This window comes from Lacerta agilis, chromosome 5 (genome assembly GCF_009819535.1).
Source record: "Lacerta agilis isolate rLacAgi1 chromosome 5, rLacAgi1.pri, whole genome shotgun sequence".
Lineage (NCBI taxonomy): Eukaryota > Metazoa > Chordata > Lepidosauria > Squamata > Lacertidae > Lacerta > Lacerta agilis.
In genome coordinates this window covers 17,624,545-17,651,248 of record NC_046316.1, presented here as the reverse complement: position 1 = coordinate 17,651,248, position 26,704 = coordinate 17,624,545, and the positions used below count along the sequence as shown (strand labels likewise).

Genomic DNA, 26,704 nt, shown 5'->3' with positions numbered 1-26,704 from the left:
CCCAGGGCAAGATACAATAAAATACACAAATATATAAGAGATAAAAGAGTCATAAGTATAAAACAAATGTAAAAAAAAACTGCAAACAGTTCAAAATATAAAACAATTCCATATATAAAAACAATACCATTAGTGAAAAACAATTGCACGTATGAAAACAGTTAAAAGTTGTTGCACTACAGATGCAGACTGGGATAAATATCTCCACTTAAAGGCTTCCTGAAAGGGGAAGGTCTTCGGAAGGCACCAAAATGACAACAGAGATGGTACCTATGCAATATGTAATGGAAGCTCTTTCCAAAGAAGTGCCACCACACTAGAGGCCTGAATGCTGTATCGGGTGGAACAGACAATAGGATAGTTGTAGCAGCAGGTATTCCTACTGAAAACATATCAACCAGCAGCTGGGCTCCTGGATTAATGGATATACACCCATTGCCTATGCCAGTCCGTTTTGGGGGCTTAATCCAACCTCTGTGGCAGTATATGTCCTGGGGTAAAACCCTAAAAAAAGCTCAGCAACTTTGGTTGGCCCTCACACATGTTCACTTCACCAAATCTGGCCCTCTTTGAAAAACGTTTGGGCGCTCCTGGGGCCCTACACCAAACCTATGCATCTGTAATCAATGAGGTTGTGGCCTAATTATATATAGTCCAACATCTGTCTCCTCGTCTTCATTTGCCTCATGCACCCATTCCCTCAGCTTCACCACACCTGGGTCTGCAAATAATATTTGGCTTTACTAGGTTTTAATCTGTTTTACAGGCAAAATACTGCAGTAGGGATCATTGATGATAAAGATTACCATTAAGACGGCCACTCCTAATAAAAATGAGTGCTTGCTTCAGGCTGCAATCGTCTACCTATTTTACTGACAGTAAGCTCCACTGAACACAGAAAAAAATCTTATGAATAAATATGGGTAGAATTTCACGAGAAGTTTGTAAATTTTAATTTAATGGAATCTTTGGGAACATTTTTCTCCAAAGAGAAACCGGTTTCATTTAATTAATATAAAGTGGTGTAAACATAATCAATCAATTAACAGCTAGTTGGTTATTTGGATGACGGGCTTTGCAGAAATAGGCATGTAGCATTTTGATGCTGAATGGATACTGTAATTGGCCCAATGATAGATACCACTTTATCAGTGCTGCATCTCAGGATCAACACAGGAACAATAATCTACACTAAGGTATCTGTCAATTAAAGGCAAATCATTCTCCATTAATTATTGTTGATGTGTGGGGTTTTTTTTGTTGTTGCATTGGAGTCAGACTTCACTAGAGGCTGGTATTTTGCAAAATACCAATAAATTACCCTGATAGATTTCAGAATCAGGCCACAGTGAAGTTTTTAAGCTGCCCCTTCTTCTTGATTATAAAGACATTTTTCATTTTCAAGTTGATATATTAATGTATCATTGATGCCAACATGAGTCGGCAATACAGTGACAGCTCTTTCAACATGAGCAGCATTGTACTACAAAATAATCTACTGAATCTGTGGTTTTCCATGCAACATGAATCTCAATTACAGTCCCCTTAATTGCTGGAAAATGAAAGCAATTGATTATGTCCCACAAGCTTCATTTTCTTCACCACCAGAAAGGATCTACAGTACAAGGAATTCAGCCTTTTTTTTAACCTGTAAAATAGCCAGCAGTTTGCATAAATAAAGAATATGCATTTTTAGAATACTAGGCAGAAAACTAAACAAAAGCTGCTCCACACACCCACACCCAAATTTGTGTGACACATTACTAGCCTCGAAAAGGCATTTGGTAACATCAGATATTTTTCTCACGTGCCAGTTCTAGGTTAAAAACAAAAGTTGGACTCCGAAGACTTATTTTGAGGTACAGCCAAGAACTAAGGCATGGCCGGTGGGGTTTCTGGTTATTTTCCTTTGAATGGCAGGCGCACACACAAATATTCCAAGGCATTTTACAGCTGCTTCTGAAAAACTCCAAAAGGGATTAGCCACATGGCATTGAGCAAGGGAGCGCTGTTTATGCAGTGAAAGCCCAGAGCTCCCATGGGCACAGGGAGCTGGTTGTGCAGTTCTTTGGTTCCAGGCCAAAGTTACAAGTTGAGAGAAACAGACAAAAAACAACAACAGTTTATTTAAAACGCATATGTACCTCCTTTCATCGACATTTTCAAGGCACCTTGCAAACATTTAAGTAAAACAACAATGGATACATATAAGAAATAGGCGCTAAAATGCAGCTGGAAGTCAAGAATTAGAACACTTAAGATGGTAAATGTATTTTAAAATGCCTCCTTCATACCCTCCAAATGTCCCCAATTTTCCAAAGGCAGTCCTGGAATTACAAAAGCCATCCTGGCTTTTGATTTGAACCCAGAATGTCCCTATTTCCTCTGCAAGTGCCACCGCTGCTGAGTCCAGGAAGAGGAGCTTGTGCTTGTGCTGAGCAATGGCAATGGCCATTGTCACAGCTGCAAGCAGCCCATGGCCTCTCCTTGCCATCGCTGCCGGCCTCCTTCTCTGGCAGCTCATAGTTGCTGTTGGAGAGTGGCTGAGGAGGAGGAGGAGGAGAGGCCACCTCCGTCAAGGCAGAGGTTCTTAGAGGCAGGCAGAAATCAGGGCCATCCTGGGTGGGAGGAAAGGGGGAGAGGAGATGAGCATAAGGAGTTTGGATTACTATGATTTGATGGATATGTTAATTGGCTGTTTTTATTGGAAAATTAATAAAATGATTTTTTAAAAGGTTTGATTTTTTAAATGCTTTAATAACAAACAAACAAACAAACAAACAAACAAATACAAAACAAAACAGTGGTACCTTGGGTTACGTACTTAATTGGTTCCGGGTTGCCGTTTGTAATCCAAAAAGTATGCAACCCGAAAATTGCGCTTTACGCATGCGCGAACTGCGCAGAACGCTTCTGTGCACACGCAAATAGCGCACGCACCAAAAAACACTTCTGGGTTACTGGAGTACGTAACCCAAAAACACGTAAGCCGAAGCGGACATAACCAGAGGTACGACTGTAATAATAATAATGATGATGATGATGATAATTTCTACCCCACCCATCTGGCTGGGTTTTCCCAGCTGCTCTGGGCAGCTTTCAACAGAAGATTAAAAACAGAATAAAACTTCAAACATTAATAACTTCCCTAAACATCCATGTGTATCCATGTCTAATCTTGCCCCTTTCTAAGATTTATTTTTTGGTGTGTGTTTTTCTTTTTGTGAAATAAATAAAATAAAAATCAGGATTAAGAGGTTTTATCAGGACTGTTCAGGGTGTATGTGTTCTGTCCCATTGGTGTAGTGGTGGCAGAAATGTTCTGCGGGGGTGAGGGGGGGACACAACCAAAAATGGTTGCTCCGGGGAGGGGTCAGTGAAGAGGAGTAGGAAATGTCCCTATTTTCATCTGAGGAATGTTGGAGGGTAGTATGCTACTTACATTTTTAAAAAGTGTTTTTTGGGTCTGGTGCCTAAAAGTAAGCAAAGGTGGCACCAGGTATACCCTGAAGAGGGCATTCTGTAGCTAAGGTACCACTACTAAAAAAAAAAAAAGAGTGTTACAACTAATCTCAGCTCTGAGTAAAAAACCATCAGCTTACTACCGTAGTGTACAGATAAATTGGCATGGAAAGTGGCACTGCTTCAGGTTTCCAAACTATTTATGGCCTTAGAGGTGAACACCAGCAATTTGAAATAGACCCAGAAGCAAAAATGAAGCCCATAAAGTTTTTCTAAGACTGGTGATATTTGAGACATCACTGCCAGTCAAAATTCTGGTCGGTACATTTTACAGCAGCCAAAGCTTCCAAACCATTTTCAGAGGTAACCCTATATACAGCACACTGCAGAAATCCAGACAGGTCGTTACTAGAGTATAGATAACCATGGACAGGTTACCTCTGTTCAGGTGAGGCTCCAGCTTGTGCAAAGAAGCCCTGTACTGGCTTAGCCTCTTAAGCCATGGTTGGAGTAAAGAGCATAGCTAAATTCTCAACCTCAGCGTGCTACTCCAGCCAGAATTTGTTAAATACTTTCTATTCATAGGCTCTCCATCTTGTCAGAATGAACCTTCCATTTATTGTTCCTATTACATCCGATATTGTGGAACCTATTGTGGGCTTACCCAAAGAATAGCTAGAAAACCCAACAGTGTTTTGTGGTCCCCTCTGCAGGAGACCCTACATTTTATCAAGCAATGTTGAATCCTACTCAGGGCACCATATATGGAATTTACTTATTTTTATCCTCAAACCACCCTCTGAGGTAGATGGTGCTAAGCAACACTGACTTGTCTGAGGCAACCCAGTCAGTTTCCTTGGAGCTAGGGAGATTTGGATTGAAGTGGTTTGTTCCTGCGAATGCCTGAAAGCCCCTCCCGTTTGTGGCAATTTCAGATACTTGTTGCAAACCTCTTCCTGTTGCTTTGATGCTGCCTGGCACTTTTTTGTCCTCCTGGCCGCTTGTGGTTTGGCAGCCTACTTTGTTCCTCTGCTCCTTTGCCCTCGCTGCCATTTAATCTGATTGCCTATAGCAACCCACAGGAGTCTGGCAGCCGCATCACAATGGGCGCGTACGACGTGATGTCACACAGGCACTCATAAACAAAGCCAGCAAGGTTACTTTCACTCCTTCCCCACTCAGGGATTAATTCAGCTGCAAAATATGAGCATTTCAAAGAAGATATCAAAACCTGTGAATATCCGGGCACACCCCTCACTTGAATCCTGGTCTCCTTGACCCAAGACTCTTTCTACAGTGGTGCCATGGATTAGTCAAATGAACACCCAAGCTAGTCACAACCCAGGGAAACATTGTACCAGCAGCTAAAACATTTCTCAAGAAGCAAACTGTTCAGACAAGCTGTGATCTCAAAATAGTAGTTTGGGATGGCAATGCAAGATACAGGCAATTCTGTCCTTAAAGTTCTTTAAAAGCACCCATGCCTCATTATTGAAAAGAAACTTTTAAAACCATCCAACACGAGGGAGGGAGGGAGACAGAGGCAATGCCGACTCAGATGGTATATTCCTATTTCAGTCCCTTTGCTCTCGGCTTTCTCCCACACCCTCCTGCTTTTCTGCTTTCTCTCGCTGCCTGTGCGTCTCCACCTAACACTCCCCCTGCAGTAAGCTGCAGAATGGGACACTCTTGTTCCAAAGCCAGCCGGCAGCTGTCACATAGCGGAGGCAGCAAGCAGCCTGAGCAAAGAGTGAACCCACTCTGTCATTTAGGATGACTCACAGGGAATTGGCATCAATCCCTCTCTTTCTTGTAGTGGACGGAGCACAGCCAAAAAGCTACACTGGACCAGATCAAGGTAAGACAGGAAGAATGCTTCTCTCTTTCTCTCTCTATAGATATATGAAAGCAATACACCTCTGAGGCTTTGATGGATGGCTGACACTGGTACTCTACACCTGGCATGGCATGTCACTAGTAATTCCTTCCTGGTCTTAGCCTCTGGGGTGCTGTTCTAGAGCTGTAGTCCTTGATCACAACAGACAGACTGAAGCCAGCCACACAGATTGCTTTTCTTTCTCAAGTGCAACTTTTCTTAATGAGGGTATTGCTCCCAGGCTCCGGCAAGATATAAAAAGATGCTCAACATTCCTAAACTCTCCTCTCGGGAGGCACCACAGGGATCAATTTTAGGGAAGACCAGGGGTCTATTAGAAACGCAGCCTTGCAGCTTTCCTCACTTGCAAAATTGAGCTCAGGTTTCGTAGTTCAAAGAAGCACTTTGCTCAATCTGTTGCCCACCCCACCCCACAAGATATCCCTGGCAATTCAAAGCCTCCCAGGCACAAATACATCTCCTTAATTTATGCTGAGTGTTTTGAAAGCCACGGCACTCACTCAAGCCATCTGAAAAAAGCCCACCAAGGGACTATCAACTGTACTGTGCTGTGCTGATACTGATAAAAAAATTGCCTGGCACTACATTTTGATAAAAGAAACCCACAAATGTGCATGTGGGGAGCACCCTGACATTTGTGGGGGTAGCTAGCAACTCGTTCCTTTGAGCCATAGGGAACCATTTTATGTTCCTGGGTACAGTTTTCTCCTATTAGTTGTCTGAATCTGGTGTCTAGTCCTAATGCTACTGCTTGCATTTTATCTTTGGTTTCTAATTGAAATATCCATCTTGCTTGTGTGCGCTCTCTGTTGAGCTAATGTTCTAAGAACCAGCCGGTTTATCTCGGAAGTGGTTCCATTAAATAAACCTTTCCAGAAGTGCATTTAATACATGGAAGAGAAGCTGAGCAGAGACCTCAAACAATCTTTATGAGCTGTGCTCCTTGATGTCTGTTTTGGACCAAAAGCACCAAATAACTTTCTCTAACTGTAATAATAATGCATGCAGCGCTCTTTTCTCCGCTGGGTTTTATTTTGTGTGCTGTAAATGGAAGTGCTTTATTGTTTGTCCTTTACATCGTGCTTGGTTCACCTGGACCCAGTATGGATGGGAAATACTTTGTAATGAGTTGATGGCTTTTATGCAATTAAAGGGTCGGACAAGAGGCTGCTCATGCAATAACTAACACTGTGGGGTTGTGTATAGAGACTGGACACAGTTTATTATGCTGGTTGTTTCCACTATTTCTGCATGAACTGGTACATGAAGAGCTGTGGTGCCTAAATGTGGTTATTGGTGTAGCAAGTAAATCTGCTGATTGCTGCTGTATTGAGTGCATTTCTGATCTGAACAGTTGCATCCTTCACTAGGGGTAAAGATGGCAGTAACACATCCCCTGTGCCCGCAGGCATAGCAACACGCCCACACTTCTGAGTCCTAGAGAAGACTCATAAACACTGCGACTGAAACTCATTTGTAATGCATTATATTTAATTGCTTAAACTGTGCTTATTTTTTTAATGCTCCGGTGCTTTGTGTGTTCTTAGAAAATGATATTGCTCTTCAAGAAGTTTAATTACATCTACCTTAAAATCTTTTAAATGTGAATCCCACCTTATTTCATAGTGGCTAATAGTAGTTAAGCCATCTGTGCTGAAACATGTATTGAAAATGTGCTATAATAGATCTCATGCTTGACCCTAACTTGCCTTGCTCCACCCACCCAAGCCAGCTTTGTTTTTCTATGGTTTTAAGTTTTCTAAAACTTTCAGGAAAGTGTTCCAGGCTGGGATGACACCCCAAGGGAAGAAAATTCTACAATTTACAGAACAATCAAAAAGAAAGCTTGCATGCTAGCATGTCAGGCAGACTGTATTCCCAACAGTGAATTCTCTATTGACTACTGGCATTACAATGGTTTATCGGGGATGATATTATACCCAATATTCTTAGAGCTCTAGGAGTGAATACTAGGCATTGAATTGTGCCTGCTCGGCTGCAGGAAGCCAGAGGAAAGGTTTGTGGTATTTTATTTAAAAAACAATCCAACCTTGTTGAGACACCGTGGAACTCCATAGTGGATGAAGGATCTCCTGAAGTCCTCAAGAAGAAAAAACACATGGAGTATATTACAGTAGTCTATAGTTTCAAGGTTATAATAAATTCTTATAAAAAGGGGCAGATTACCAGTACATTGGGGAAATGCTTGCTTGCCCTCTGCAGAAACCTGGGGTTCTAGGCAGAGCAATGTGTCCAGGAGAGCCTCAAGGTTGGAGACCTGAGTAAGCAGGGACAGCTGAAACCAAACCAGCAGCATGTGGTTCCCTTTCCATCTCCTCCCAAGCACATTGCTTCAGTCTTGTCTAGTCAATTCAGCTCTAAGACAGAAGTACATGTTGCATGCACAGGCATCCCCCCACCCTATGGTCTGCCCAAATTCCATGAATAATTAGACATGACATCTAGTGTTTGTGTCAAGGTCCAATAACAAGACCGACAATCCAACAAAGAGATCCCAGGAGTGGCAGATCCAGCAAAGGAGTAGCTGCCAAGGCAAACCATGGGTCTTCCTTAAATGCCCAGGGAGTGGCCCACAACCACCCCCCTTGGTTCCCTTCCGATTGGCCAATTGAGTGAGTGGGCTGGATCCACTTCCCAGGCAGCAAGCTTGGCCCAGGGACCTCCTTTGCTGCTTGGAAAGCAACTCAAGGGGCCTCCCCCATTTGATCACAGAGGGTGGAGGGAACAGTGGCCCACAACAGCACCCGCCAAGAAGGGTGAGTAGAAACAACAACAGACAGTCACGGTATTTGTACTTCAAATAAATATACAAAACCGTGTAAATAACTGGAGGAATGGCATAAATATGAAAACTAAACTGACAATATCGTAATGCAAAGGACGTTTATAAATATTCCATCAAAGGCAAACCTATATATGCTCTGAATCATCAAAGTGCTAATATAAAGTGCTACTACAACGTGCAAAAATACAAAGTGCCATAAATGTTCAATATAATGATGAAGATGGTATAGAAAATGTCTATAAGACGCGAAAGTCCAATCTCACAATGTTGGGGAAGGTGCTTCAGAATCCCTCCAACATGTGGGTGTGTTCTCCCGACGGGTGGCTAGCTTCCAACTTCCCGTTTCACCGACGGTTTCCTCAAGGTCTGGACTTTTCTTTGGTAACAACAATACAAACCATCAACTTCACTACAGATATAAATTCAATATCCAATAAAATTCAATTATACAATGAAAAGTTCATGTACTCACCATCACATCAGAACAAAGAAAACATAACAGCTATTCCCAGTGCCTCAGACTCACATCTTTCCAATACAGCTAATGAGGACTCTAAGTATCTCCAAGTTAAATACTTGCAGGCGGGTTAACATTTAAAGGAACAGATTACTATTTGTGCTTGATGTAAATATTTAAAGATATAGCACCATTAAAGATCTAACTTCATTGACAACATCAGTACATGATATACAGACTTTAACCATTTCTTAAGAAGGTTATAAAGAAACCTATAAAATTTTTGTAAGAATTCTTATATGGTCCAAGCCTCGATCTTGTTGTCAGGGACTAAATGAATATATTATAAATTTATATAATTGTCAGAAAACTAATATGCAAAAGTTTCCCCAGCTTATAAATAAGGACTGAAATCAATATTGAGATTTAAACCTGTGGGGGCTAAGGACCCAAACCTGTATATCCAATAGGATTCCTTCTGATGTAATTTCTTTTTTAAAGCTTCAATGTTTGCCTCAGGGATAGAATGCTTATAAATCACAAACCATTGAAAGTCCGTGGGTTTATGGTTCGCCTCGACAAAATGTGAAGTGAGGGGTGCTTCCATGATCTTATTATGAATACGATTTTTATGCTCCAGTATTCGCATTTTAACTGGTCTTATGGTGCTTCCTATGTACCATAGGCCACAGATACATTGTATAGCATATACGACTCCTCTAGAGTCGCAGGTTGTGAATGATTCTAGTTGGATAGTGTTGTTGGTCCCTGGTATATTGAATTTTTTCACTTCCTTGGTTAATTTACAAGCAGCGCATTTCCCACATTTAAAATGTCCCTAAAATGTCCCTCCAGTTATTTACACGGTTTTGTATATTTATTTGAAGAAGGGTGAGTAGTCTTATGAGAAACATGGGCTGCAACAGAAAGCAGCATGCCTGCATCAAGTTCTCTCTACTGCCTTTGCTATGCAGGATCCTTCATTCCATGTTGTGCTCTCATTACATTGTGTGTTCCCTTGCCGATACCCATAGCAGCCAGTGATATGAAGTGGATTGCCAAGGAAAAGAACACAAAAAGCATATGCATCCTAATTACATTGGGTAAGTGATCCTACATAAGAGGAGCCCTTCCAGATGAGACCAGACCTTAGACCTTAAATGAACATGTAGACCCTGAGCCACAGAGGTTTAAAAATGGGCTCACCAAGGGTTCAATTAATCCAGCATCTTGCTGCCCACGGTATCCAACAGGATATCTCAGGGAAGTCCAGAAATAGGATTTAAAGGCAATACACGCTACAGAAGAAAGGACTTATGTAGTATCTGTAGATGTTTTAGAGAAAAGTAGCTGTTTATTTCATATTTATATATCTCCTGCTGTCAGTTAGGAAGCTCCCAATAGTTTTGATGTGGCTCCTTGCAAGTCTCCTATCCAGGCACTGACCAGAAAAAGACCCACATAGCTGTAACAGCATTGCACTCAGAACATTCTCCAAATTCGAGTTTCCTTTTTCTGTATTTTCCCCTCCCACAGTGAAAGTATTGGTTCATAACTGTGTTTTGTCATTTGGAGCATTCATCTGATAAATGTCACACCTCCAATTGCCATCACTATTTTCCATATTCAACAGGATCAATAAGAAATGTGTATGCAGAGGTTTGGTTTGACAAGGAAGATTACAGTTTGATGATGCGTTGCTCTGAAGCTCCTATTAATATCTAGGATGGTTGGTTTTGTTTTATTTTTGTCCTTTTTTTAAAAAAATGTGGGGAGCAAATTATACCCTGCAAGAGTTCCATCAATTGCTTTAGTTCCATTTTGATGGTTTGAACAAGTCTTCAGTGTAAATGGCAGTGTCTGATCCTGTTTGCCAGTGAATACAATATAAAACCCATTCATAAAGGAGTTTGATACTTATCTGTGTGCTATCAGCTGTTCTCCCCATGTTTCTCTTTAGCTGGAAAAACAGGGTTTATTGAAATGTATGCGATTCAATGAGATAACAGTTCATTTGTAACTTGGCAACCAAGGGAAGAAATCATGTTCCAATAAGACATCACTCGTGCAATCCTATGTTTGCGCTGCCCTGTTCCCAAGGAGATGAACCCTGGGAAAAAAAGCTACCATGCTAAGGCCGCAATCCTATTCAATTAACCTGCAAGCAAGTCCCATTGAACTCAATGGGAGTTAGTTCTGAATAGACATGCATAGGATTGTACTGTTACACTCTGCAAGTGATAGATCTATAACAGAAAGAGACAATGCCAGCTATTACTTCTAACTAGAGATAGCATAGCATCTAGACTTAAGTGCTACCGAACTGGAGGATTTGTTTTCTCTTTGTCAAGATGGATAAACTGTTGGTGTCAAACCTTATTGGATATTCTGCATCGAGAAACATTTTGAGAAGGGTATGTAAAAGAAGAGCTTCTCTTTGCTAGAGGCTTGTGAAGGGCTCCATTGTCCCACATGACGGTCTGGGCCACTTTCCCATTTTTCTCCTCATTCACCTTGGTAAATGGTGTAAAAGTAGTGGCTGGAAAGAGAGGAACAGTAGAACTGGAAAAACAGTGCAAGAAAGTTTGAGAGATAGAAACAGAAGCAACCTGTCTATATAATACTCTTTACTCCTGACGACAGAGGGGGACTGTCCCATTCCAGCCAATCTGAGTGCTGCATGAGGTCTGAGCAATTAGCCTCTCCCATGCCATGACTTTAAGAACAGCAGAAGCAGGGATTTATTTATTTATTTATTTATTTATTTATTTATTTATTTTAAAATCTTATAAGTTGTGTGTCTTTATTTCTCAAATTTAGCCTTTACATGGCTTTGCATATATTGCAGTATTTTATGCATTGAGACTTGCAGCTATTTTTATTGATCATAGTTTAGTAATTCTTTATTGCAATTGTTAAGAGTGAATTTCTGTTTATTATTTGCTGATGTTTTGAGAGTTAACTTTTATTGTGTACTATTATATCCTAGTAGATTCCTGAATATTACTTCATCCGATATAAGTCGTTCCATTTTAAAGTTACGTTTTATTATGACTTTTTGTACTGGATCAGATTATTGTAAGGTGCATGTCCTTTGTTGCATATTTTGTTGCTGTCAACCACCTTGTGTATAGTAGTATAGAAAGGCAGTATACAAATTACAAGTGAAATGAAATGGGGAAAACCACCCCCGGAGCAGTAGCAAACAACAGGTCACAGGCAGCTGGACACCACAAGATCTGGCCAAGCCCTCAGGAGTACAGAAGAGCATAGGAAGTTGCCTTAAACAGAGTCAGACCACGGGTCCATCTAGCTCAGCATTGTCTACACTGACTGGCAGCAGCACACTAGTCTCTCCCAACCCTACCTGGAGATGCCGGGGATTGAACCCGGGACCTCCTGCTTGCAAGGCAGATGCTCTACCACTGAGCTATGGCCCTTCCCCAAGTAGCAAGAAGCTGATTTGGCAAAGTATGAAGCTTAGCCAGGTAGTTAAATGCAGTAGCTTAGCCAGGTAGTTAAATGCAGTAGTGGCCGGCAGGGCAGTACAGGTGGGGATGCATTGTTGACTGGGCTTCCTAGCTAGTGGCCAGGGGGGCGGGGCGGGGGGCAAGGCAGCAGAGAGGCAGCTGAATGTGCATGCGTACTGTGTCCATTTCCCTTCCTCCCACCCACCCCTCTGCGCAGCCCCAGCCACTGGCAACTCACGCTACGCCACTGCTCTGCCTACCAGAAAAAGAGATCTTTGGGTCATGATGGAAAACTCGGTAATAATGTCAGATATGTGTCCTAAAGTAAAAAGGGGGAGTGGGGCTCATTTTTAGGATCATGATTCCTGTCGCGTAGGGCCAGATGCTTTAGCCAAACAGCTGGGAAGTTGTTACTATATATCCAAGTTGTACCAGCTAGCTTCTCAAGTGTCGAGGCGATGCATCCTCTGTCAGAAAAATAACCCCCGAACTGGACCCTTTGTAGGACCCCTTCCTTCAATAGTAGGAGAAAGCTTGGAAATAAAGACAAAAAGTGGCTTAATCTCACCGAAGAAATCCATGACGTAGCTACATTAGGAATGCAACTGAGTTTTGGTTGGTGCAGCTTAGAAACATCTTATAGAACCACAAATACAAAAACTGACAACTAAAGTAATTTAGGACTTGGTTTTTGGAGCATGTTCCCCACTAGAAAAGCCTAAAGAAACTCAAGCTACAGTTTACTTGGGGATAAACCCATTGAACCTGAATGGTGCTTACTTCTGAGTAGGCATGTATAGGATTGCACTGTTGTCTTTTAATCCCCATCCCTGTCAAGTCATAGTTTTAGAAGTCTACATAAAATGTTTGTGTGTTCTGGTAAATAGCTGTGCAATTACTAATTGTGTGATGTTAATGTAGTAATTAAAGAGCAAACAGTAAATCCACACATTTGTGGGAGCCCTTGCCTTCCCCTTGCTATGGGGAAGGCAAAACCTGCAGAGCAGGGGGAAATCCTTCCTGGCCCCGAATACGGCAGCCGTCACCAGACCAAAGCAAAGCCCTTCTAGCTGAAAAGAAAAATAATAATAATGGTTAAAGCAACAAGAAATTAAAGTAGGGAGGGAAAGGGTGGCTCACACTCCTGGCTGACTGGATGAAGAGCACAGTGTCAGCCAGGATATATAGCAGGTGGGCAGACCTGAGTGAGGCCTGCCTGACTCAGGTCCACTCACCCAGCCACGCCCCCCCAGGCTGCCATGGATTTGCCTAATTTGAAACCAGGTTTGGCAGGAAACCATGAGCCTCCATAGCAGCTGAGGGGGGTGCACACAGACAAAGTGGGGTGTCGGTTCTGGGCTGATGGAGGAGGCACTGTGTTGGGGAAGAAGAAGAAGAAGAAGAAGAAGAAGAAGAAGAAGAAGAAGAAGAAGAAGAAGAAGAAGAGTTTGGATTTGATATCCCGCTTTATCATTACCCGAAGGAGTCTCAAAGTGGCTAACATTCTCCTTTCCCTTCCTCCCCCACAACAAACACTCTGTGAGGTGAGTGGGGCTGAGAGACTTCAGAGAAGTGTGACTAACCCAAGGTCACCCAGCAACTGCATGTGGAGGAGCGGGGATGCAAACCCAGTTCCCCAGATTACGAGTCTACCGCTCTTAACCACTACACCACACTGGCTCCATACCGCAAGGGAGGTAAGCAGTCATTTCAGACCCTTCCTTCCCATTTGTTAATATCCAGAACTATCAGTTCTGTATTCAATATGCCTCCTTTCCTTCCCCAAACTGGCCAAAACTATTTAATTCAGTAAAAAATCACTGTGTACTATTGGTTGTATATCCATTCCTTTTTCTCCAGTTATTTGGTGCATAACCTTGAACTGAGAAAATGAAGCAAAACTCAGAACAGTTGAAGCACCCCTTCTTTGTGCTCCTTTGTGACAAATCTCAGAAACATCATTGTATTCCAAAACATTGCATTTGTTCACTTCTTAGAAGTTAAGCTAAATATGTTCAGAATTCTAAACCCCTGGTTCTCTACATTCAGCCATTATCCAAGAAGGCACAGCTTAAATTTTTGAATAATTTACACAGGAAGATGAATAAATTCCAAAGAGTTTATAAACTTCCCCATCAATTTGTCCTCCACTCTGATTGAAGATGCACCAAACAGTACAATTGTAATTGAATTAAATCTGATCTTGGACAAGTACAGAGATTATGTTCATCAAGCAAATATGCAAATAGTATCTAGCATCCATCACACATTCCTTTTAATTATTAGCAAGGGTCTTTCTCAAGGGTGCTTTTTAATCAAGCATCTGTTGGGTAGCAAATATAGCTTAAGCATCCATCATCCAAGAAATATCTAGGTGAAACAGAGGACAATTTTATGATCCAGAAAGAGAACCCAACAGAATTTAGAAATCATGTGGAAACCACCAGTTATACAGTGAAAGAAAATGCTGTCACGACTCTGTGTAAATCAGCTTTGGCTATGTGGTGATATTGCTAAGGACGGCTGAAGGCAATTCAGAGTGAGGGAAGTGCTTCCTGAATTGGCAAATATTGTTGAGTCTTACGTGTCAATCACCAAAGTCACCTTTTCAATGCTACCAGAAATGTTCTTCCCCACTTTGGCTCAGAATTCTAAAGTTAACTTTGACACCTCTGTCTCTCCATTTCATGCCACTCTTCAGCTCCATTTGTCTCAGAAGAGCAGTGGACAATAAGTCAGCAATATGGCCTTGCCAGACATATGTATAAAGTGAGCCTAATTCACTCTGAGATTGTTTAACAAATATGGCATCATCCATGTGCCATTCAAAAGCCCACAGGATCCTGGCACAGATAAGAGGGGTTGACAGCTGCATATTCCTGCATTGTAAGGGGTTGGACTAGGTCAGAGTTCCCCAAACTTGGGTCTCCAGCTGTTGCGGGACTACAACTCCCATCATCCCTAGCTACAAGACCAGTGGTCAGGGATGATGGGAATTGTAGTTCAAAAACTGCTGGAGACTCAGGCACTACATGATCCTCAGGGTCCTTTCCAACTCTACAATTCTATGATTGGTTGCCCACAGACCTTAGACATCTCAACATTTCAAAGTACTTTCCTCAGCACAGGTAAGCCAATGTCAAACAGAAGGACGGTGACATAGTTAAGGGGCCACAGTGACATCAGAGGAGATCCTCCATCAAGAAAACACAGCAGACTACCACCTGTATAACCAGAAACACAGCCTGATAGGTACATAACGCAGATGACAGAGCACACAGCATGGATCTCTCTCCCTCTCCGGCCTCATGTCAAATTCAAACAGCCTGACTTGGGAAGACACAGGGGAACTTGAGCACATTGCTAAAACTTTTCTGCTTAGAACTCTGACAGGTATCTTGCCTCAGGACCCAGGGCACAACAACCCGAAACCCACTCCACCAACAGGCAACACCAGGACAGAGCACCACACAGAGGTAAACAATGGAAGAAGGGGCATATTCTGTTGGAGCCTTATTTGCCCCTACGGGTTCCCATGGTTGCGCCCGGTGAGAAAACATGGGAGCAGAAAGACACCTGAGGCGACTGGCTTCAGAGAGAGAAAGATTTATTTTCTGCATGCAGAGGTACCTGCTGTGTTCAGACAGCTAAGCAAGTACAAAACTAGCCAATTTTCAGACAGTTCTTATAGACAGTTCCCTGGCTCTTCCTCTTGTCCATATAAGGAACATTTCCTGTTATACATATAAGGCAAAAGGACATATAAGGGAAAAGGACATTTAGCCCTGAGTTGGTTCATGCGCACTCCAGCAAGGCCATCCTATCTCTGATCTAGGCAACAGTTCCTCTCTGTACAAGGACAGTTACTCTCTGTGTTATCTCCAGACACTTAGTAAGGCAAAGCTTGCAGATCAAAGTTCACAGCTTTTACAGAGATGTTTCATACAGAAAAGCTTAAAAAGTTCTTTTATACTTCTGGACTAACAATACATTCAGGTAAATATATACAGGTTAGCTAATTAACTCCTTCCACTGTAAAGTAGTTAAAGTGCAATTGGTTTATTTCCCACCTCCTTTGTTACATGTGAATATCATGTTTTGTCTGAACTAGGGATGGAGGAGAAATTTGATTCAGTTTGTATTCAAAGGCAAACCTATCAATTTTGCACTTTCGGGGGGGGGGAATATAAGAACTGAAACAGGCATCTTTCAAAATTTGTCCATATCTGAATTTTGCAATGGAGTTCTCCAACCAGTGTTTACAAAAATGCATACAGTACATAGAAGTATGCATGGAAATAAATATATATTGGTGGAAGTTACATGCAAAAAACAAACAAACAAAAAAAGCATTATAAGAGGAGAAGCTCCTTGTAAAAACGTGTGCCTGAGTCATAACTGAATACAAAGCTTTTTTAGGAGAAATCCACACTAAACTTGCTGATGGTTTGTTTGTTTTGCTGTTGTTGTTTAAAGCACAACTTGCTGCAGAAATGTGGATAAGTGAATTGATGATTGGAAAAATGAGAAACCGAGGGAATCAAAACTTACAGAACCTTCAATCCCTAGTCTGAACTATACTGTGAAAACACACTTTACCACCACTCCCAAAAGTGTGCAGTAGTGTATGCCACACACAGGTGACGTCTCTGTGGTTCTTTGTTGATGGTTGCTAGATACCTCTTTCCAACTGGTGGTGGACCTTGGGGTCTCAAATTTCAGCAGTGCCCTGTGTGACACCAAAATTCAGTACCCTCCACCTCTCGTCTTCCATTCTATATCATAGTTGTGGCACCCTCTAGGCTCCATGCCCAGTGTGACCAAACCGAAATGGTTGCCTCTGTTCCAACTTCTGTCACTGCTGGTCAAATAGTTATGAGCATGCAGAATCACAGTCGGGATGCATGCAGTAAAACAAGCTGTTACCTAATGCACAGTATTTTGCTTCATTCCCCAAATGGGGAGAATGCTCACAGTCAGTTCCCCTTCCCTCCAAGGGAGGCTGAGGCCTGAGAACTGACTAAAGCACTCATATGGCACAACTTCTTCTTCTGTTTCCAATATTTACTACCACTTGGAGTTTAATTTATATGGAAATGCTGTGTATACTTAAAAAAACAGCAACAATTATTCGGGGACTATGTGCTCCAGGCTGCTGCTTATTTCATACACTCTGTCTGTCCTTGCTCTTCGTAGGTCAATTTCTCACAGGTACATTATGCACCTCATGGCCTGTTCTAGTCTAGTCAGGAGAGAGACCTCTCGTACTACCAGCAGGAGTGACCAGGATGACCCCAGCTGTTCCTCCATGCAGTTGGTAACCTACTTGGCTCCAGGCCATTTCTGCCATCATTGCAAGCTTCATGACCGCTGTGCACCAGTTGAAGAGGTTCCCACCATGGAGATGGACCCATGAGCAACCCTACAACTTTTGCCTATCAAGAGACTTGTCCAAGACATGGGAGGCCTGTCAGGATGATTGGCTGGCAATCCCACCCATGTCCTTCCTTTTCAGGAGCCACTCAGTTCCTGGATGTTGATCATTAAAGCACCACTGTTGTCATGCATTGTTGCTCCTTTGTTGACCAGAAACACTACAGCAAAATGGGTCTCTAACGCCCAAGTATCATCTGACCTCAAGATGGAACTCTGAGAGGGGCAGGAAAGGAACTTGATGGGCTCAGAAGTCATCACTCCCTCCTTTCTCTGCTCACTCAGGTTCTCCAGACTGTGAGGAGGCATGTGTCTCAGGATGTTCAAGTGGGACACTTGCTTCCGCCAGGGTGTACAAGGAAGTCAGTTAGGGTTGAAATAATGAAAGAAGGTAACTGCAGAGCTGTATAATGTGACAAATGAAATCCCAGAGCCAGGATTTGTCAAAAGCATAGCAAACTTCAAGATGCTCACCTTTTATTTACAAAATTTCGACCCCACGTTTGCTCCCAAGCACAGGCAGATTTAGGGGAGCACAACCCAGTTTGGTCGCACTGGTTGCAGAGTCTCAGGGGCGCCACAGGGGACACAGCTACTATGATTTAGAACGGAGTGCAAGAGGTCGGAGGGGTGTCAAATTTTGGCGTTGCACAGGGTGCCATTGAAATTTGAGACCCCCAAGGTTCTCCACTGCTCCCAGTGAAGCCTAGGGCACACAGCAAAGAAATACACTAGAGCAGAAGTGGCTTTCCCAGTGATGCAGAGTCCTAACACTAGTCCTCTGGCAGCAGTGCATGCATGAGCAGAGCCGATCCAACACTCCTGCCAACGAATCTGTGCAACTTCAACTTCTCCAACCGATGCCTTGCCCCTCCCACTCTTGGTAAGTGGCAGTCACGCTGCTACTGCTGGGAGGTTGGAATTGTGGCTCTGCCACAGTGGGCAGGCTGCTTCTGTATCAGAACTTTTTGAGCGAAATTTGATGCAGAACTGCCATCTCTGTTCCAGCTTCCTATATATATATATATATATATATATATATATATATATATATATATAATTCTGCTAGCCAGTCAAGTGATGATCCTCATTTATACAACACTTTCCAGGGGTGCTCAAATTGTTTCACACCTTTGTGAGAATGAGTCTGTGGCCTCGGTGAGGTGTGCATCAGGCACTTCCCAGCTCTCAGTCAACGTAGCTGCTATGCTTCTCCAACTCTAGGCACCCTCCCTCTTTCATTTTAGCCTGGCAGCATCCAGGTTTGCGGAATTTGCCTATTTGGATTCTGTAGAAGCGATGACACTGCACACATTAAACAGTATCTTTAAAAACAGAAATAAAAAAGCTCCCCCACTAGAACGACTGCAAATGTAAAACTAGCAAATTAACCAGAAAGAAGGGATATCAATTCATTTAAAGAAAGTTAATTAAAAGGATTCATTCTACTTTGAAATTTCATCAGAAGAGCATCACTTACCTTTCTCTGAACCATCTCACACCCACTAACGTTATCCATGCCTTTGTGGGTTTTGTTCAGGTTTTCTGCATTGTCTCACATTATCTTATCCTACTATTATAATCACGCTTTGCTTTTCATTACTTAATTGTCAATTATTTGTCTTCACTACTGTTCTATTCTTTTGAAATCTTGTGAAGTGTAGAATAAATGGATTTTTAAAGCTGATTAAGTTTGATATTCAAATGAACAAAAAATACTGATTTTTTAAAAGCATGATGCATATATATATAGATATAGATATAGATATAGATAGATATATATTCAGAACTTAAGAGTTATGAATTACAGTTTCTGATCAGAACACATGCAGTGTGTGTGTGTGTGTGTGTGTGTGTGTGTGTGTAAAGCACTCTATGCTCCAGACCTTAACACAGTGAAATTGATTTTGCTCAGGCTTTCCAATTCATTCGCCCTAGCCAAGCATGGAAAATCACAACCCAAAATGTATTTGTTGAGAAAGTTATGAGTTACTTTAAATCAGTGACTTACAAAGACACTGGGACTCAATGTTCAATGCTACCATCGCCTACTGTAATAAAATATACCAGGAATTCCTGCCTGCATCGTTAACGTGCAATTATTTGACTGACTTAACATTTATTCTTCTTTATAAAAAAAGGTGCACCAACACATTGACTTGGGGGTGCACATATACCTTTAAGCTTTCACATTAAGCAAAAGATTGGGCATGCTACTCCTCCAAATGTAAATTTAAAAATCTGCTTTCAGCACCATCTTCCCAGGAAGAGTGTGTGAGGTTCCCTGGGGCCTCATACGACGCCTGCACACTGTACAGGACTCTGCAAATGAAAAGCTGTCTTATGAAACAGAGGGACCCAGAGAGGATAATACCAAAGTGAAACCCTGTTGAAAGATTTACAGTTCGTGGCTGGGTAGGGGGAGGGGGCAAGACCTGTTTCTTTCTCTGTCTTCCTCGCCACTGTATTCCGCAATCTGCAGCATTTCTTTTCCCATTGATTTATCCCAAAATGATCACAAGAGAAGAACTGATTTGGGAAGCAGAGGAGAAGAAAGAATATGCCTTGTTATGCCCAATTTGGGAATGGGATGCTGGGTTATATGGGCTTTCAGTCCAATCCCAAAGGGCTCTTCTTTTGTTCTTAGTGCGAGGGAAAAAAGGGAAGCTAAGAGAAAAACAGTAAATAAATAAATAAATAATGTGCAGAGCAAAGCGCATTTTACTCAATTGCTTGATCTGTAGCACTAAATATGAAGCTATGTATTGATACACAGCATGATAAAGCGTGTCCTCCATAGAAGAGGGCACGTGTTGCGGTGCGACCTGGCCACCTGACCCAGTGTTGTGGGTGGGTAATCTTGGATCAGCCACAACCCCTGATAGGTGGGTCCCGTGTTGCTGGGGTGCAATCTGACCAATGGGGTGCAGTGAAAGAGCAGCAACGCGGGAACTATATAAGCCCATGCGAGGCTACTGAGCTTCCGTCTTTGGGGCTTTCACATCGGAAAACCCGCCCACCTCTCCCTAGATTTAGGGCTTGCGCTTGACCTTGCTATGCCGTTGTGTGTCGTCTGCCATTGGGACAGGGGCACGGCAGGAATTTTCCCCATTTGGCTGATTGGCTGGTACCATTTGGGTTTCGCCTGCCATGTAGCAAATTGTCACAACTTGTAACTTGCGGATAGGCTCTGGTTCAGGTGATAGGCGTGGCATGTGACGCCTATGCAAATGTAGGATATTCCGGTAAAGGAATCCAGGGACTCACTGGTTTGGCGTTCCCTGAAAGGGGTTTGGCCCACGCCCGAGTCCAGGGGACATCAGGACGGCTGTTTGGTGCTCCTTCCATCAGCTGTCCCTGGTGTTCATCTTTGGCTGTCCTTAGAACGTGGCTCTGGGACAGCGCTGCCTGCAAGGGTGCAGGGAGATAGTCGAACCAGAACCTATGCAACCACTCACTTGATTGTAATCAATAAAGTTGTGGCCTAAATTCTGCCAAAAACCAAACCAAATATCTGTCCCGTGTGGATTTATTTGGGGGAAGGTAAAAGGTCTAAACACGCAAGTGCATGAGCTCAAGCGTTCCTTAGTCCAGAAAGAGATGGAGCATTCAAGTGCTGAATCTCTCACACACACACTATTTTTGCGAACAATTTCCTTTGCCCCATAAGTGAAACGTTGGGGAAGTGTAACTAAAAGTTTGTAGGATTGTCCACAGCTAATAAGAATTGCTTCAAGGGGTCTTAAGATCCATGCCAATGTCACATTTGAATAGCAAGTGATTTACATGTCAGTTTTGCTATGGAGAAGTGTTTGGGTGACACAACTCCGTCTCAGGACAGAGCAAATCCAGCATGAATGGAGCAATTGAACCATGGCACTCACACAAACTTTCACACTTGGATAACTAATGTGTCTGAAGGCTCTTGCCTGCAGAGGGATGATGTAAGAACACGGTGCCAAAATTGTTCTCTCTTGTCATTGTGTCAGAACTAAGTATTCTACAGCTGAAACTGCACTATACAGGCCTGTCTTGTCCCAAAATGGTTCCTAGCATCTCACAAATACAGACATCTATTCCCAAGACTGAGATCTTATCTGTGCATTGAGACCCCTTAGCCTGGCTGTCTAGCTGGTCCTGGACTTGGAACAGGTAGCAATTCTGAGAAAGCTACCTTAAAAGTCCTGGATTTCAGTTTTCTAACCAGCAACCTACATTTTGCTTCCAAAACTGTGCAACTGCATTTCCTACATTCATCTAGACAGCTGACTCTCCCGACCGCACAATCTAGCAGTCAATCTAGATGAAGTGTGACATCCACAGCCTTCACACCAAGATAACAAATTATCAAGTGGTTCAGATGCCCGCCAGGAGCCCAGATCTCTGTGTTTATTGAATCGTCCATGACTGTAAGCCCCTATCCTCAATGCAACAGGATATCAGTCTGACCCCCAAGGCATGTGTCTCTTTTAAGGGTTCATTTCCCTCTTTCACAAAGTGGCACCTTCCTTCCACAAGACCTGCATCCTTCACAACAGCAGAGGAACTCTTCATGCTGGGAGCAGGGTGCTGCTATTGTATTCCTGAAGGCCTCATCCACAAGCTACTCTGTCTCTCCAGATTAGCTCCTGTGGCCTCAAGGGAAGAAACTTGTTCTCCAGGAAGCAAGAGCTCATTCCACCTCATTCACACCCATATTTTCTGCCCAGTGGTAAATAGCATTTTGTGTGGCACTCTGTGCAATACACTGTATACACACCTTTCTGGTTTTTTACCTTCATAACTATTTTTGTTTATTGCACTTGCTTACTTGGAAAGTTATGGGTGTGGGAGTTTATCTGTCCTCCCTGTGGCTAAACTACCATAGCTCCTTAGTTATTTACCTTACTGCTTCATCTGCTGGGGGTCCGCTCATTCTTGCACAGCTAGGATCCCTCAGAAGCCTGTTTTACAGCCACTGGCTTCTCCAGGTTTCTGCTAGGTCAGCTGGAAGTAACAACTATTGTAACAGGGTGACTTTTTGTTGTTGTTGGCAGACTTAGAAGAAAAGGCAACTTGCTGGGTAGAACAGAGCTTCTATACTAGTTTTCTGAAAGATAGGTTTGCTGTTGCTTACCAGAAAAAGAGGGGGATGACAGAGGATGACATGGTTGGACAATGTTCTCGAAGCGACTAGAATGAGTTTGGCCAAACTGCGGGAGGCAGTGAAAGATAGGTGTGCCTGGCGTGCTCTGGTCCATGAGGTCATGAAGAGTCGGAAACGACTGAACGACTGAACAACAACAACAACCAGGAAAGAGAGAGCTGAACCAGTGGGGAGGTCAGTGCAGTGCAAAAGCACTGGCAGAGCCATCCAATGCTCCTTGCCACTGCGCTTGCACTGCATCAACCTTCCTGCTGCCTTCCCCCTCCCTTTCTCCCTTCTGAAAGCAAAAGAGACCTACCTGCTAGAAGGATAAGAGCAGTACCTCTGTTCCACCCAATAAACTTGCTTGGAAGTATCCCAAGTTGACCTCATGCCCCAAGCCTTTATCTTGAGCAAACTAATATCATGGAAATATATTTCCAATAGCTATCCTTAGCATTTATATAGGTCTAAATACTCAAACCACTTTACCTATTTCAGTAGCAGTCCTTCCAATGGCTCTTTAAGGTGGGCCAGTCATATCTCCATATTACAATGAGGAGGTAAACCTGAATTGCCTGCACCTTCCAGATGTGAAATGGATTTCCCAACTCATGCTCTAAAGAATCACACAACATCCACGTTGTTGAAAAGCCTTAAGCTACAAATGGGATTCAAGCTTCCTTGCATTCCACAAGCCAATTCCAAGCAAATTCTTCCTGGATTTCCAGTGCAACTGAGTTAGAGGTCTTGTTTTACCAAATATTTGTACCACTAATTGTTCATTCTCCACTGGGAGACAACAGTCCAGGTGGTGAGCCAGTTATTTTAAATCTAACAAGTAGACTCTATTTTGCTTTTCTTGGTAGCTGTGCGAAAACTAGTTGAAAATCATCACAGCTGCTCTTCTAAAACCAACTGTATTTAACACATTAATGTTAAATGTTAAATGTTGGATGTGTAGGATGCTAAATGAAGACTTCTGCCCAGTGTGTGTGTGTGTGAGAGAGAGAGAGAGAGAAAGAGAGAGAGAGAGAGAGAATGAACGAACAAATGCAGTGGTATAGTAGAGCAGAAAAGGGGAGGCAGAAATAAGATTACATCATTGGCTGGTGCATCACCTGCAGTTACATCATCTGATGAAGTATCAAGGTAATGACATACCTTGGTGGTCTGACAAGAGAGAGAGAGAAGGAAATAATATGAGTTTTCACCAAAAATAATAAAAGTTATTGGTCGAGTGACAGGATGACTTTTTCTTGGAGAGTGCAAGTGGTCAGAAGGCTTTACTAAACTCAAGGTGGTATGTTTAAGTTATTTGTATGACCTCGCTGAAATGCCCATAAATAAGTTAATGGTTACATTGTTGAAAACCACTATGAAACAGAAAAATGGCACCTAAAGCAGATATTATTTGAAAATCTGGAATGTCACATAATTGATTAAACTGGTCAGGCTACATGAGGATATGGCATCTGACAGTTCCCCCACCCCTTAAAATCTGGCTTCTTTTCAAACTACTGAACCAGTTAAACTGTCAATCAAGATTTTTGAGGTGTTTCCCCCCCCCCTACATTATATTTGAGGAGATTTTTTTCCTATATTTTTTGCTGTATTTATCTATCTTCTATAGTGTAGTACTTTCTTAGCAGGTTTTTTTTTTAAAAAAAAAAAATACAAGTAGCTTTAGAATAACAAGCTCCTTCCCCAGCTCTGAGTCGTAAGTTTCAAAGAGAGGCAAAATATCAGTTACTACATTTTCAAGACACAACACAAAGTCACTCACAACAACCATACTAGGGGCAGAGAATCGTTTAGACACTGGAGGCATTAAGCTTGCCAGAATTAGGTCAACGGAGATGCAAAGACTGATACAAAGTTCTGCTGATCAAGCCGAAAGAGGGAGGGGGGGGGAGGGCAGGTTCTACTAATCTAGAATTCTGCACTGTACTGATGTCCTTTGCTAAAATTGCTCATATGTAGGTCAGGCATCTTGCCATATGAAACAAATGTTCTCAGTTGTCCACCTTAATCGCAGCTGGACAAATTAGTCACAGACAGCAACCAGGCGATTTCTGCCTTCCCGTATATGAAAATGAAACATGTGGAATACTCCAGCTCATTTTTTTTACGATTAAAATTGGAATCTTTGTTGCATACGTGCATCATGTCCTCAAAAGTGCACTCTCATTGTAAGAAAGCTCTGATCAGGGGCAGACCATCTCATTTCACCACTTGAGGCAAAACAGGAAGTTTCCACCTACCACCAAAGCCAGGGTCTTGCCACTTCCAGGGGTGGAGGAAGGGGGGCGGACCGACCCAGGTATCATCACTGAGGGGGTGACATTCAGCGCGCCATGCGCCCGCAACTCCCTAGCCTACCCCGAGCTGTCGGGGGAAGGGGCAGAGCTACGCTGCCTTGCCAGGGGCCTTTCCCTCTTCCCTCTTCGTTTTGAGAGCTATGGGGAGTTGTAGGTAGTGCACCGTTGCCCCCTGCTCCTGGGCTGCTCTCTGGGGGTGGGGGAAATCCTCCCCCAAGCTGTCTAAAGAAGAGGGAAGGGAGGAAGGCTGCTGGCAAAGTGGCGCAGTTCCATTCCCCCGCCCCCGCTTAGGAAGCAGGCCACCATGGGCGGCTCACTCTGCCCCCATGGGTGTCGCACTCCCTGGGACACTCGCCCTGCCTCCATGGCCCCACCCCTGGGTGCCAGAGCAGCTAGCTCCACCTCTGGCTGCCTCGATCTCTCCTCTGGTGGCGGGGTGGGGGCAGGAGGTGCCCAATGAATTCTGGTGTCACTGCAGGCACCCCCCCCCCCCCACATCACCAGAGAAGTGAGAAGAAGCAGAAGTAGTAATGAGAGCTCAGTAGAGATGGCAGTATGTGGGCTTGGCAACAGGCAATAACAGAGGTGGAATCTGCCACTTCTGGATGTCGGTGAGATCCCGCCACCTGCAGCAATCGCCTCGGTGTGCCTCACGGTAGCAACAGCTCTGGGTCTGATTCAGTGTTGTGCATCATGTTGTACATCCTTTTGTAAAAATCCAATATTTGCCTTTTTCAGAGCACTTAGCAGTATCAGCAAAAAGGCAGATTCAAACAACTGCATGTTCGCACCTATATATATTTATTTAAGATCCCAAAACAATATACTTAATGCCACTCTCTATTTAGGAAAGTTATACCTTAACAGCAAGTATGCACTTTTACAATACGATTAAAAAAATTATGTATATGCATGCCATCCCCATTAAGGAGTACTCCCATATTTTACATGATTTGCAATGCTAATAAGCATGACCTTTTGCAGGACAGTTTAGACCAACTAGTTTTCACCTCTGGGCACTCAGTATGATAGAAAGCCATTTGTTATATTCAGTTGCATTAAGCAGTGCCTAATTTAATTACTTTCAATAAACGTCCAAGGCAGCTGCCAAGTGGAAAAAAGCTAAATCTTACAGACATCTACTTCACAGCATTAGAAATTAGCATTTGTAGAGATCATCTCAAAATTAGGAAGGAGAGGAGGAAGGCTTGCTTAAGTAGGAATTAATCTGTAAAGCATAACCAGAAAGACTAACGTACTCCGTAACAAATCATAGAGAAAAATCAAGACACTTGTTTTCTCATAATGCATTAAGAGTTAATAGTGTAATGGTGGAGAGAAGCCAAATGCTGTTTGCATGGAGTTTGGCAGCATGCATTGACACAGACATTTGAAAACACTCAGGAGCTAACATCGCTTGAACCCCTGGTTCAAATATCCCCCAGTAGAGGCTCTTGCATTGGGGCACAAACCTGCCGAGGAGGATGTCAAACGTGGGGGAAAGCAGCAGAAACAGCTCCCAAAGCTTCAAACCACTATTTTGGGGGGGGAGGTTTCCCCAGTGAAGCTCAGCAGCTTTGCAGGTGTCAGGAATTTAAATATGGCAACTCTGTCTTAGAGATATTTCTGTCAATCTCCTGTTCTCTGGCCAATCAGCTCTCTGTACTACTCAGACAGTTCCATTCTAAAAGCATTACTAGGACTGTTTGCTAATTGTGCAGGTTCTCCCTCCC

At 42.9% G+C, this 26,704-nt stretch overlaps 1 protein-coding gene and 1 non-coding gene across 2 annotated transcripts in view; one reads left to right on the top strand and one right to left on the bottom strand.

The window, feature by feature from the left end:
• Positions 1-5,151: 5,151 nt before the first annotated feature.
• Positions 5,152-26,704, top strand: part of RASGEF1A (RasGEF domain family member 1A) — a 222,108-nt gene continuing 200,555 nt past the window's right edge. The window contains exon 1 of the mRNA XM_033148746.1: positions 5,152-5,320. The gene's annotated coding sequence lies outside the window, so the exon portion shown is untranslated. The remainder of the gene's footprint in view (positions 5,321-26,704) is intronic.
• Positions 11,991-12,067, bottom strand: TRNAA-UGC. The gene has a single exon. It is a non-coding gene; the product is annotated as a tRNA-Ala (tRNA).